This window comes from Arachis duranensis, chromosome 2, assembly GCF_000817695.3.
Source record: "Arachis duranensis cultivar V14167 chromosome 2, aradu.V14167.gnm2.J7QH, whole genome shotgun sequence".
Classification (NCBI taxonomy): Eukaryota; Viridiplantae; Streptophyta; class Magnoliopsida; order Fabales; family Fabaceae; genus Arachis; species Arachis duranensis.
Window position 1 is genome coordinate 12,289,043 of NC_029773.3, and position 11,544 is coordinate 12,300,586.

General features: G+C 31.7%; 1 pseudogene; it reads right to left on the bottom strand.

Annotated features, from left to right (window-relative positions):
• Positions 1 to 7,914: 7,914 nt before the first annotated feature.
• The window catches only part of LOC107473635 (outer envelope protein 39, chloroplastic-like), a 6,898-nt pseudogene continuing 3,268 nt past the window's right edge, over positions 7,915 to 11,544 (bottom strand).

Below are 11,544 nucleotides of genomic sequence, written 5' to 3' on the forward strand. Positions count from 1 at the left end.
TTAATACTTAATAGTAAAAAAAAAAAAAAGAGCTTTGGCGGGGTTGTCCTGCTAACCTACCATTAGGCAGGACGGGATGAGTAGGGCTGGCAATATACACCCTACCTGTGGGTACCCAACCTGGACCAACCCGTTCGGATAGGGTTATCTACCCGATCTAAGGCGTGTAGGGTAGGGTGCGGTGCGAGTTTGTCTGTGGGTAGGGTAAGGTACGAGTTCAGGGTATACCCTACCCTACCATACCCGCACCCTAATATATTATATAATATATATGTAAAAGTTATGTATGTAGTGAAGAAAGTGAATACGAACTCACAATCGTTTTCTTATAAAAATTTGAAATAACCACTAAGACACTAGTTGATGATCATATTATTTGTAATTTTATGTTGGATTTCTTTAAAATTTTATTGTTTTTAATTTTTATTTGAACTTAGTTTTTTATTTTTTATTTTATTAATATGTATCAAATTTGGAATGGTTGAATTTTATATTTGTTTAAAAACTTTTTATTTTTCTGCGGGTAGGGTCGGATAGAGTAGGATTTAGAACTTTAGGATGCGGGTAGGGTTAAGGTTGAGAGATTTTCAACCCGCAGGTAGGGTTAGGGTAGGGTCCAAACCCTACTCTACCCTACCTATTGCCAGCCCTAGAGATGAGATTTTAGGACCGTCTCATTAGGCAGAACAGGACAGACCAGTCCGCCAAAGGGCGAGATTTTGGTGGGCGGGGGCGGACTTCTCCATTTGCCACCCCTAGCCATGCATCATCTCTTTCTTTTTCTTTTTTTTTTTAAAACTCAATAATGTCCCGCATATTCTTGCTTTCATAATCCATTTAAGAATGCAAAATCCAAACAATTTTTCATATTATCAACATGATGATAAAAAAAGATAATCTCATGTTATACAAAATAAAAAGCCCATTCAGTCTAAGCAAGCCCGAAAAAGTTCAGCCCAATTCCAAAAACTATAATCACTCACATTAATACAATTGTTTTCCTAAATTAAACGTGCAACCAGTTATGACAAATCTACATCAACCTGCGGTCACAGACTTTTAGGTTTGCAATTCCCCATGTGACTCAGAAAAAAAGATGTAACACCCTAATATTTAAATCCTTATACTCGACTCATAAGTCAATGATAATAAGGTGGTACGACTCTCAATGGGAATTTTTAATATATAATTACAAATAAAATTGAAAGGAGTATTAGACGAGAAGTCTGAAAAGAGTAAAAATAAAATCGCGAAGTCGTATCACTCACGCGTCAACAACTAAAAGGTAAAGCGTGAAGTCGAAAGCGTTATAAGGATAAAGTCATAAAGGAGAATAAGAAAATGACAGAAGGTTAAGTAAACATAAGTAGATAGCCACTAGACGCGACCCGCGTAGTTTAGGCCGGCTAGGGTACAGGATATAAGTAGTTGACATCAATAATTCCTAGTCTCTCCCAAATGATACATAAGGGACTCTATAGGCAAGTTTTCAAAAGAGTTCAATACATAATATAAGTTTTTCAAAATAAAGGTGGAGAGATTCTAAGCAAAATATAAACTAGAGAATATAAAGATCTTCGCCGTCTTTCAGACGAATCACAGCTCATTGCTGAGCACCTAGACCTGCATTTGAAAAATAAGAGATATATACGGAATGAGAACCCCTAACCCATGGGTTCCTAGTACGGTAAAAGTGCCAAATAAATACAATGCATTGTAATAAAAACTCACTAAGCATCCTAAACTTTCTTCCACCAAACATTCATTCTATATTCTCTCTAATCCATAATAGGCAACTGTCATAAGGGAATGCTAAATCTGATTCATTTTTCTCATACTTCCCAACTTTCTAACTCTCCGACAATTCACAATCAGAATTATAAACAAAACTATCCCCAACTATTCTGTCTCAACAATTCTATATCATTACCTCCTATCCTCACCTGGAGCAAGTGAGATCGCTTCACTGCGTCTAGCCAGGGAACTCAAATTATCTCATTCAATAATCATCATCATTATTCAATTACATGATCAACTCATCTCATCAAGAACAACCTTCAGTTTCAACCGACACCAGCATGAGGGACCTCTCAATTGCACAAACACAAGTAATATAGGCAAGTAATGTACAATAAGGTACAAGTAGAATAAGTAGCACATAATCAGGTAACATAGCATATATGATATAGCAATCCAAAGCAAATAGGCAAACCCAAACAATTCAAACATATGCAAATGATGTATGCTTGCGCTATGGCTGATAATATCATCTGTCGGTTATCAAGCCAACCCAACGTATCCGGTAGCTAACCCAGGCACAACCTCTCTCTTGCGCATTAATACCATTAGAGGGTATATGCGCCCTGTCGCCATTAGAAGGTATATGCGCCCTATCGCCATTAGAGGGTATCGGTGCCCTGTCACACTTACAACCAGAGAAAAAATACAAGCATACTCACATTCAACATTTTCTATCATTATTCATTTACCATATTCGTTCATTAATCATATATGCATCTCCGGCATACTCGTCACATGTTAAAGCTTACTCTATCAATCATCATTGTTATCAAATCTCAAACATTAACCTGGAGCAAGTGGAATAAACTACAACCCTTGCTACTACCCAGGTATCATAAATACACATTTATTCATAATCACTCTTCATTATTACCAATTCTCAAACAATGACCCGGAGCAAGCGGGATGAACCACGACCTTTGCTACTACCCAGGTATCACAAATACATTCATTCAAAACTCTATAATTAAACTCATTTATCACAAATACATTTCTTAGCCTCTTCTCATTACTAGGCATACTATACAAATTTAGGACTTAAAGGATAAAAATGGAGGCTTAGAAGTCTGAAATTCGGTTTTAAAAACTCAAAAATAAGTTTTTTGCTAAAAATGGGGTCACGCAGCGCACGCATGGGAAGCGGAAAAAAGCGGGTGACGCGTAAGTGTCGCCCATGTGCACGCATGAAAAGTAGAGAGGTAGGGTGATGAGTGCGCGTTAGCCACGCGTACACGTGGATGCATTTTGTGCTCCTCGCACAAAACTAGCACGCTACCATCACAACTCTCTAGAATTTATACCACACACTGCATCACTACAGCAACGCGTACGCGTCGGCTAGGTGCATGCGTGAGAAAGTAAAAATCATGAGTGGCACATGTGCGTCGGCCATGCGTGTGTGTCGGAGTACGTTTTACCAAAAATTTTACTAAATTTAAAAAGCTGCAGGATTATATTTTCAAACCCTAAACTTCCGACGGGCATAACTTTTTCGTTTCAAATCATTTTTCATCCGTTTTTCGAACGGCATAAACATCTCGGACCCAATTTTATTTCTAAATAAGTTTGATACAAATTGGGGACCCGGAGACCAAGTTATGATCCGTCAAAGTAGACCAAAATTATAACTTTCGTAAAAACCAACAAAACTAAATTTTCAACACAAACCAATTTTAAACCTTTTCAAAACCAACCAAAACTTATCAAAATTAACCTCAAGTCTCCTCAACTCATATTTTCAACATTCTCATTAAATTTACAATCCACCAATCCACCATTTTGACCAATCTCAATCAAATAACTCAATTTCAAACAAAATATCATATCATATATTTCATTCCACATCTCACGTTGCAACAATACCAATTCCATCAACCCCCAATAGGCCAATACATATAGATCCATACCATCATATACTACTCACATGCATTATCAACAAGGACATCAATTCCTCCCTCAAAACCAATAACCACATAATCCATACAATCCATTGTAACCAAATAACAACAATCACAATTGCATTCAATCTCATATGACATCACACAATACACACATCACTTACCTTCTTTACCTCTTTCCGGCCTCCGGCCCAAGGTTCACGGCCTCCGGCCCAAATTCACAATTTAAATGTATAGTCAACAAACTAATATTCATTACCCAATTCATCAAAATTTCAACACACCAAACATACAACTTCACACAACTCTCAACCCAATCATTAATTTACATTACATATCAACTATACATGTTAGTACCAACCATTTACACAAACTAAACTTAATCCTAGGGGCATCTTAGCCTGGGAATTCTCATCACATTACACGGTACTTAAATGAAACTCAAACCATACATCTTGTAGCCAAAATAATTGAGCTTCTTCTTGGAAGTCTCCACCAACCCTTAGCTCCAAGCCTCACCAAAGCCCCACAAGCAATATCAATCTTCTAATTGTACACCTAAATCATCCAATACTCTAACAAAATCAATTTTTACACTTATAATCAAACTAGGGTTCATGAAATTGATAAATCAGAAGGGTTAGAAGGTTTCTTACCTTAACCCACAAAATTGATTAATCGAACTCACCAATGGCTCATACTAGAGCATTCTTAAATAACCAAAATCATAAAATTACTCAACACCCATAACCAAACTTGAATTTATGGAGAAAAACAAAAATTGGGAAGAGAAAAGTAGAATACTCACCACAAAACTTAAATAGAGTTGTAGAGGATGAGAAGAGCGATGCGTGGTTGCAAACGGCTCATCAATCGAAGTTTCGGAGAGAAAGTTATGGTGATTTGAAGTTTGGAAAGCTATGTTTTCTTTCTCTCTTCTCTGTATCCGCCCCCCTCTCTCATTCTTTAGGGTAAATGAGTTGAAATGCTCATGACTAATGTTTATATATGTTGGGTCTTAGGCTCACTTAGGCCTGATTCACTTGGTTTAGTCCGTTGGCCCAATTTTGGGCCAAAACCTTTAAGATTAGAGTTTTAAATCGTATTTTAAATATTTCTAGCTTCCCAAATTATAATTTCTCATTTATTAACCTTATTCACTTATAATTAATCTATTTAGCTGCAGTATCGGATAGATCTTAGCCGGTATTGTCGGTCAAATTTTCAGTGCGCATTTTTACGCAGAAAACTATGTTTTCCGACTCAGAAAAATCCACTGAGTCAAAATATCATATTTAAATTATCAAATTCCGATTACTAAATTTCTAACCATATTCGTTCTTATTTAATTTATTATTTAATTAATTACGGTTTGACCGGCCTTTACAAAAGAAGCTACGCGTTGGTGCCTGGTACACACACCTCAACATCTATATGTATGGATATTTCTCCAATCTGAACCAGAAAATTTCCCATTAATATAATCTACTTTTTTTAAGCTATGCTTAGCCAATTGGCTCATTATCCTCAAAATAATTATCCAATTGAAGCAGTCATCAGCATATATAACAAGAAATAATATCAAACAATAAAAAATAACTCGATTAATTGAGAAGTCATAGAGTGCAGAAAGACAAAGTCAAATTACATCCAAATCCAACCTTTTTTAACCAAGGATCATTTCAAGATATGATTTAGTAATCCAAAGTCCATTGATACCAAGCTTCATTGCTTCTGTTCAGTCTGCAAAAAATTATTTTTTCCCTCTTTTAGGTAAATAACTCAGCATATTATTAATAAAGAAATGCATAATTAGAGTAGGCAGCAAGGATTTACATAAAAATCCCTAGCCAAATAAGATTTTTAATATAAAGTGGAACAGAAGATAAGAAAAGATACAGTGATGAAAATGAAAATAGCACAAGATCATAACTGACTGTTAAAATGTCAACGAGTTAGTTAGTATCACAATTGACACTAGACCCAAGTCGTAACACTAATTAAAGAGGAGAAGGATTACAAATCCTTGTAAGAGCTTCCAACTATGAATAATGTAAATAACTTCTAATGCAAAACACAGTTCAGGCATCTAAAGTGTGAAAATTATACTATAGATCACAAATGATAAAGTGTTATTTATTTATTTATTATGTTAAAAATAATTTTTTTTAAAAAAAGATCTGAATTATAATTCAAAAAATATTTTTTATTCTTTAATATTTTTATTTTTATTAATAAAATTTTATCAAATACATTAAAAGAAAAAAATCTTTCTTTAATAATTTATAATGACACTTAAACAAATTCTAAATTATTGTTACAAATGGGATAATTAATAATATGATTACACAACATGATAATATGATACCATGCATGTGTCGTAGGTAGGGTTGGCAAACGGGCCTAAACCAGTCGGTCCGACCTGCGTAACCTGTCAAAAAAAGCGGGCTGGATTGAAAAATTGAGACCGTCAAATAGCAAAAGTCCGCCTAACCCACACCGCTTAAACTGCGGATTTTGGCGGGGTGAGCTTTGATGACAGGTCATCTTAGCCTAGTTTCACTAGTCTTTTTCCTTTGTTTTCAATAGATTTTATGCACTTTCTTGAGCCATAAGTAAGCCATTTGGGTAGAATTTCATGTGTACTTGGATTCAATCAACCACCCTTTAATTTATACAAAATCATGAGGTTTAAGCTAAATTTAATTGATAATTAATTGATTTATAAACCTTGTGAATTTTGTGATACTTTGATTGGTTGTTTTGATTACTTGTAGGTGAAGAAAAGAAAGAAACAAGAGAAGCGTGGCCTAAGGAAGAAAAAAAGCGTGGCCCATGACCATTTGTTCCTTGGCATAATGAACTGACATGTAGTAATGCTTATGCATGCATCATGGCATTACATGAATGAACGTTCAAGTTCATTAATTTGCATTGCTGATAAAAATTAATGCATGTATAAAGCATTTGATCATTAAAGAATGAATGCTACGTTAATACATTGGCATTAATTAATAAAGCCAATAAAAGCATGCAATATTAAAGTCAAATTGGCTAAAGAACATATCAAGCCCTTTCAACGTTAATGCATTTGGCTTTATTAATTAATTAATACATGCATGATTTTTAATTGCCAATGAACAAATGAATGAATATTAGAATTCATTGGCATAGCACATGCACCAGGGGAGGCCAACGTTTGCGACCAAGTTTGAGGTCAAACTTGGAGGCAAACGTTGGTATGGCATATGCACCAGGGGAAAGCAACGTTTGCGCCAACGTTAGCCCCCTAACTTGGAGGCTAACGTTGGCATGAGAACTATCCTCCAGGGTGGCCAACGTTTGCGCCAACGTTAGCCCCCTAACTTGGAGGCTAACGTTGGCATGAAAATTACTCCCAGGGGCTGCCAACGTTTGCGCCAACGTTAGCCCCCTAACTTGGAGGCTAACCAAGAGCAAAGGCCCAACTCAAGGCTTGAAGATCAATTGAAGAAAGTGTATAAATAGGCTAGAATTCAATTAATTCGGGGAGCTTCCTTTTGGAGTTTTGAGAGATTTTTCTTGTGGTTTTGGGAGCTTGAATGATCCTCACTTTCTGAGTTTAATTGCTTTCAATTTCAATTACACTTGTCTTGATCTTGGGTTAGAGAATTGAAGGAATTCTGTTTCAATCTCACCTTAGATCTCTCTGTTGATTTTCACTGCACTTTAATTTCCAATTCGGTTCATTACTTCTTCATCTAATCTCTTTGAAATTTACAATTCTATTGCTATTGTTCTTGTTGGATCTAGGAGGGCATTGAGATCTAGACTCAGTTTTCTAGTCTCTGGGACCTGAGATCTGAATTTACCATTTCAATTTTCTACTTCTTGCACTTATCGTTCAATTTACTTATCTGTTTGAATTTAATTCAACCCAATTCCCATTTACCCTCCTGTCTAATGCAATTTAACTTCTCTGTGTTTAATTCCTGCAATTCCAAGTCCCAATCCCCTCACTAGTCATAGGAATCGAATATGTTGTCCATTACATTATGAAAAAGCCCATGATAATTTGCAGATAGGAAAAAAAAAAATTAATCAGGGAGAAAGATCTATTTCATATTTTATATATTTGGTTAATTACAATTAGAAATACCTATTTTAATTACCATTTATACTAATTCTAACAATATCTAACTCTATTTCTGTTAATTAGTTCAAGCGCAATATGTAACTCTATTTCTGTTAGCATTCAAAGAACCAGATTGTTAATTCCAAAGTAAAGTGTTCGTTGTTTAAAAGCATTAATAGCACAATCAGCTGTTATTTGAACCAATTCAGTTTTGAATCGAATGCCATAACCAATCCCAATCCCTGATCCTGGTTTACCCTTCCTTAATCCTGGATTTCCTGAAAGATTTTCCATTTCATGAAACTGTTAAAGACTTAAAGCAGATCAATTTTACACCAACAAATACACAGAGAAGTTATTTGTATACTTAATTTGTTTTAATTTGTGGATTAAATCAACGTTGTATATACTTTTTAAATAGACATCTAAATTGGTTCTTAATAAAATTTAAATCAGATATTTCAGTCTCTTAATAAATTTTTTATTTTTATAAGTCTTGAAAATTATTTTTTTTAAAAAGATTCTTCCATTCATTATTTTAAAGAGGGACTAATTTATCTTATGATAATATTTTTTAAAATCTAGTTGTATTGTAATAAAATTTGTTAGAGATTTATTTGTTTAACACGTATTTTAAAATAAATTTAATTAAAGCAATAGAAAATACAATTTGTACAACAAAAATAATTCTCGAAGATTTTTAGTAAATAAAAATTTTTTAGGAATCAAAATGTTCAATTTAAAAGTTTTTAATAATCAATTTGAATATTTATTCTAATTTTTTATTACAAATATGAATTAAAATTTGTAAATAAATAATTTTACATCTTATCCAATAATAAAAAATATATATCGACTGAGTATATATATAAAATAAAAATGAATACAAATAATAGTTCACATAGAACTCACCAAGCACTCTATTACCAGACCTTAGGTCAGACCCAAAGTCTAAGAAAACAACACCAGTAAGTTGTTTGTCCTGTAAAAAAAGAGTGATCAATGGCTTAAAGATCAAACATAATTTGTATTACATATTAGAGCATTAATTAATTTAGATACTAAATTTTAATCTTCATATATAAGATGCATTGTTTATTATAATTAGTATTATGGGAGGATAAAAATAAAATGCTTGGTAAATAATACTTTAAAATGTGAGAATGTTAGATATATTTTACACAAAAATGATCTAAAATAACAAATATTATGAACTAGTTAACATATATGATACTAATTAACTTCTCTTTAAAAAAGTTAAAGAGGTAGTAAATATAAACATAATAAATGAGAAAATTTTGTGCATAATATTACCTAAACTAACAAGAGATGGGTGTAATTTATTCTAAGATAAGCAATTGAATAACTTAATTATTATATGTAGGTGAATTCTAATATATACATCTATATGTGGTTATATAAATATTATTAAAATTATATTTTTTAACATTTTACTATCATTTTCTTAGTAATATTTAAAAAAATATTATTAAATAATAAAAAGTATTACTTTAATTTTAATCACACTTTTTAAAATATTATAACCGCCGTAATTACTGTAACATAAATATACTAAAATAGGTAACACTAATTGTAAAGTATTATTAGGCAGCATTATTATTATTACTATACCAATGGGAATGAAAATTCATTCTTAGAAACCACAGATGAGTAACCAGAACCAACTGCACCTTCACCATAGCCTCTTACACTGTTGGGGCCACCAATTGCAAATGCTTCATATGGAGCAGTGGCTCCTACAAGTGAACCACCACTAAACCTGCCAAGTAACATTGCAAATAAATAAATAATCATAATAATAATAATTAATTAGCTAGCACAACAACAGCAAAATCTTTGTTTACTTTTATCATTAATTGTACTCAAGAAGAAAGGAGATGTGCAAATGTTGATTGTCTCATAGTTTTTATCTCTTTGTATATTAATTTCAAGGCTAAAATGGTAAATTACTGTTTTAGTCTACAAATAACTCTTCTTTTAAAAGAATATGTAGTAAATATATAAATAAAAAATTTAATTTTAATACACTAACACTGTGTAATTATATTCGTTCTTTAAGATGATTAATCATACAGTTAATATATAAAAAATAATTATTTTAATTTATGTAATGTTATATAATTTGATATACATATAAAATTATTTTATATTGACAGTGCATCAAAATTAAATTTATAAATAAATTATTAAAATTATACGAAAACAGATAAAAATTAGATTGTTTTGTTGAGTTACACAAATGTCCTGTTTGGAAAATTATAAAATGATTAGCACAAATTGATAGAGGTTATTAATGTAAGGGTAAAATTATAAAGAATTAATTAACTAATACTACATATATTACAGCTCTAAAAACTAAAATGATAGATATTGCTTGATAAAATGTTAACCTTTCTAAGACATTTATTACTAATTAATTAATAACAACATCTTAAAACATCATAAACACAAGTGAATTGGCACTCACAAAGTGGAGAAAAATGCTGATCCAATTTTGACTCCTTTTGAAGCAGAAAACTTGAACCGGTTAAAGATTGCTAAGTTGGATGAATTGGAATCCCTTGTTCAACTCTAAAACTGTACTGAAAGCAGAGTTTGAAGCTATTAGCAAATAGAATTAATACCGTGACTTTATTATTACAGTTAAAAGTTTAATTAAATATTGTGTGTGTGCGTGTTCTCTCTCTCTAATAGATTAGAAAACCAATGAAAAAGACTTACATGAGAAAATTTGTGATCATTTGCTTCTTCAAATCTAGATTCTTGACTAATCACTACCATGTTGTCATATGAATTTCCACTACATAAAATTTAATTTTACATTATTATGTGTATTAAGTTAGTTTTATATAAATAGCACTGAATATTTATGAATTTGGTCAACCTTAAAGTCAACGGAAATCCATCTAGGTCTCTGCTTACTGAGCGGCCACAATCATTTATGAAATGAATATGCTGCAAAAAAATTAAAATAAAAATAAAAATTCAAGTTGTGAGTTGTGACTTTATTATTTAATTTGTTTCCAACCTCAAAAATATGACCAATTATTAAAGAAAGGTGTTTCGTCACAAAATAAAATAAAATAAAATAAAAGGAAAAGGAAAAGGAAAAGGAAGAGGAAGGAAAGAGGGAAAGAAAGGTGGTGGAACTGAAAATTTACATGAAAAACTAATTAAATAGGCAAACTTTAAACGAAATTTATTGACATGGTAATCCATAATTCCATATAGAGTTTGTTTAATGGGATTCTATGAGAAGTAGTACTACTCTCCAATCTCCTATCTTATTTAAGAAAAATATTTTATATTTTTTCTTTTTCTGTTGCAAATATCTATTTATTTGTTTATGAAAAAAGACAAATATCTGTAGATATTAACCAAAAAAATCCAAAAGAATTAATTCTAACATAATAAACATATAATACAAATTAATTTAACATCATCTAACTTACATATTAAAAAATTATAATCTACTCATCATTAAAAGAACAACACATATAAGAAAATATAACATGAAAATTCATCTTCATCCATGCCATTCCAATTAAAGTATGATTTTTAATTTTAGTCTTAGTTTTATATGCATAAAATATTAATATATATTTAGTAATTTCACATGTCATAAAAATTTAGCGTGTAATTTATGGATGAAAAATTTTGAATTTAAATATTTCAAAACAAAAAAATTAATAAAATAAAAAATTTATTATT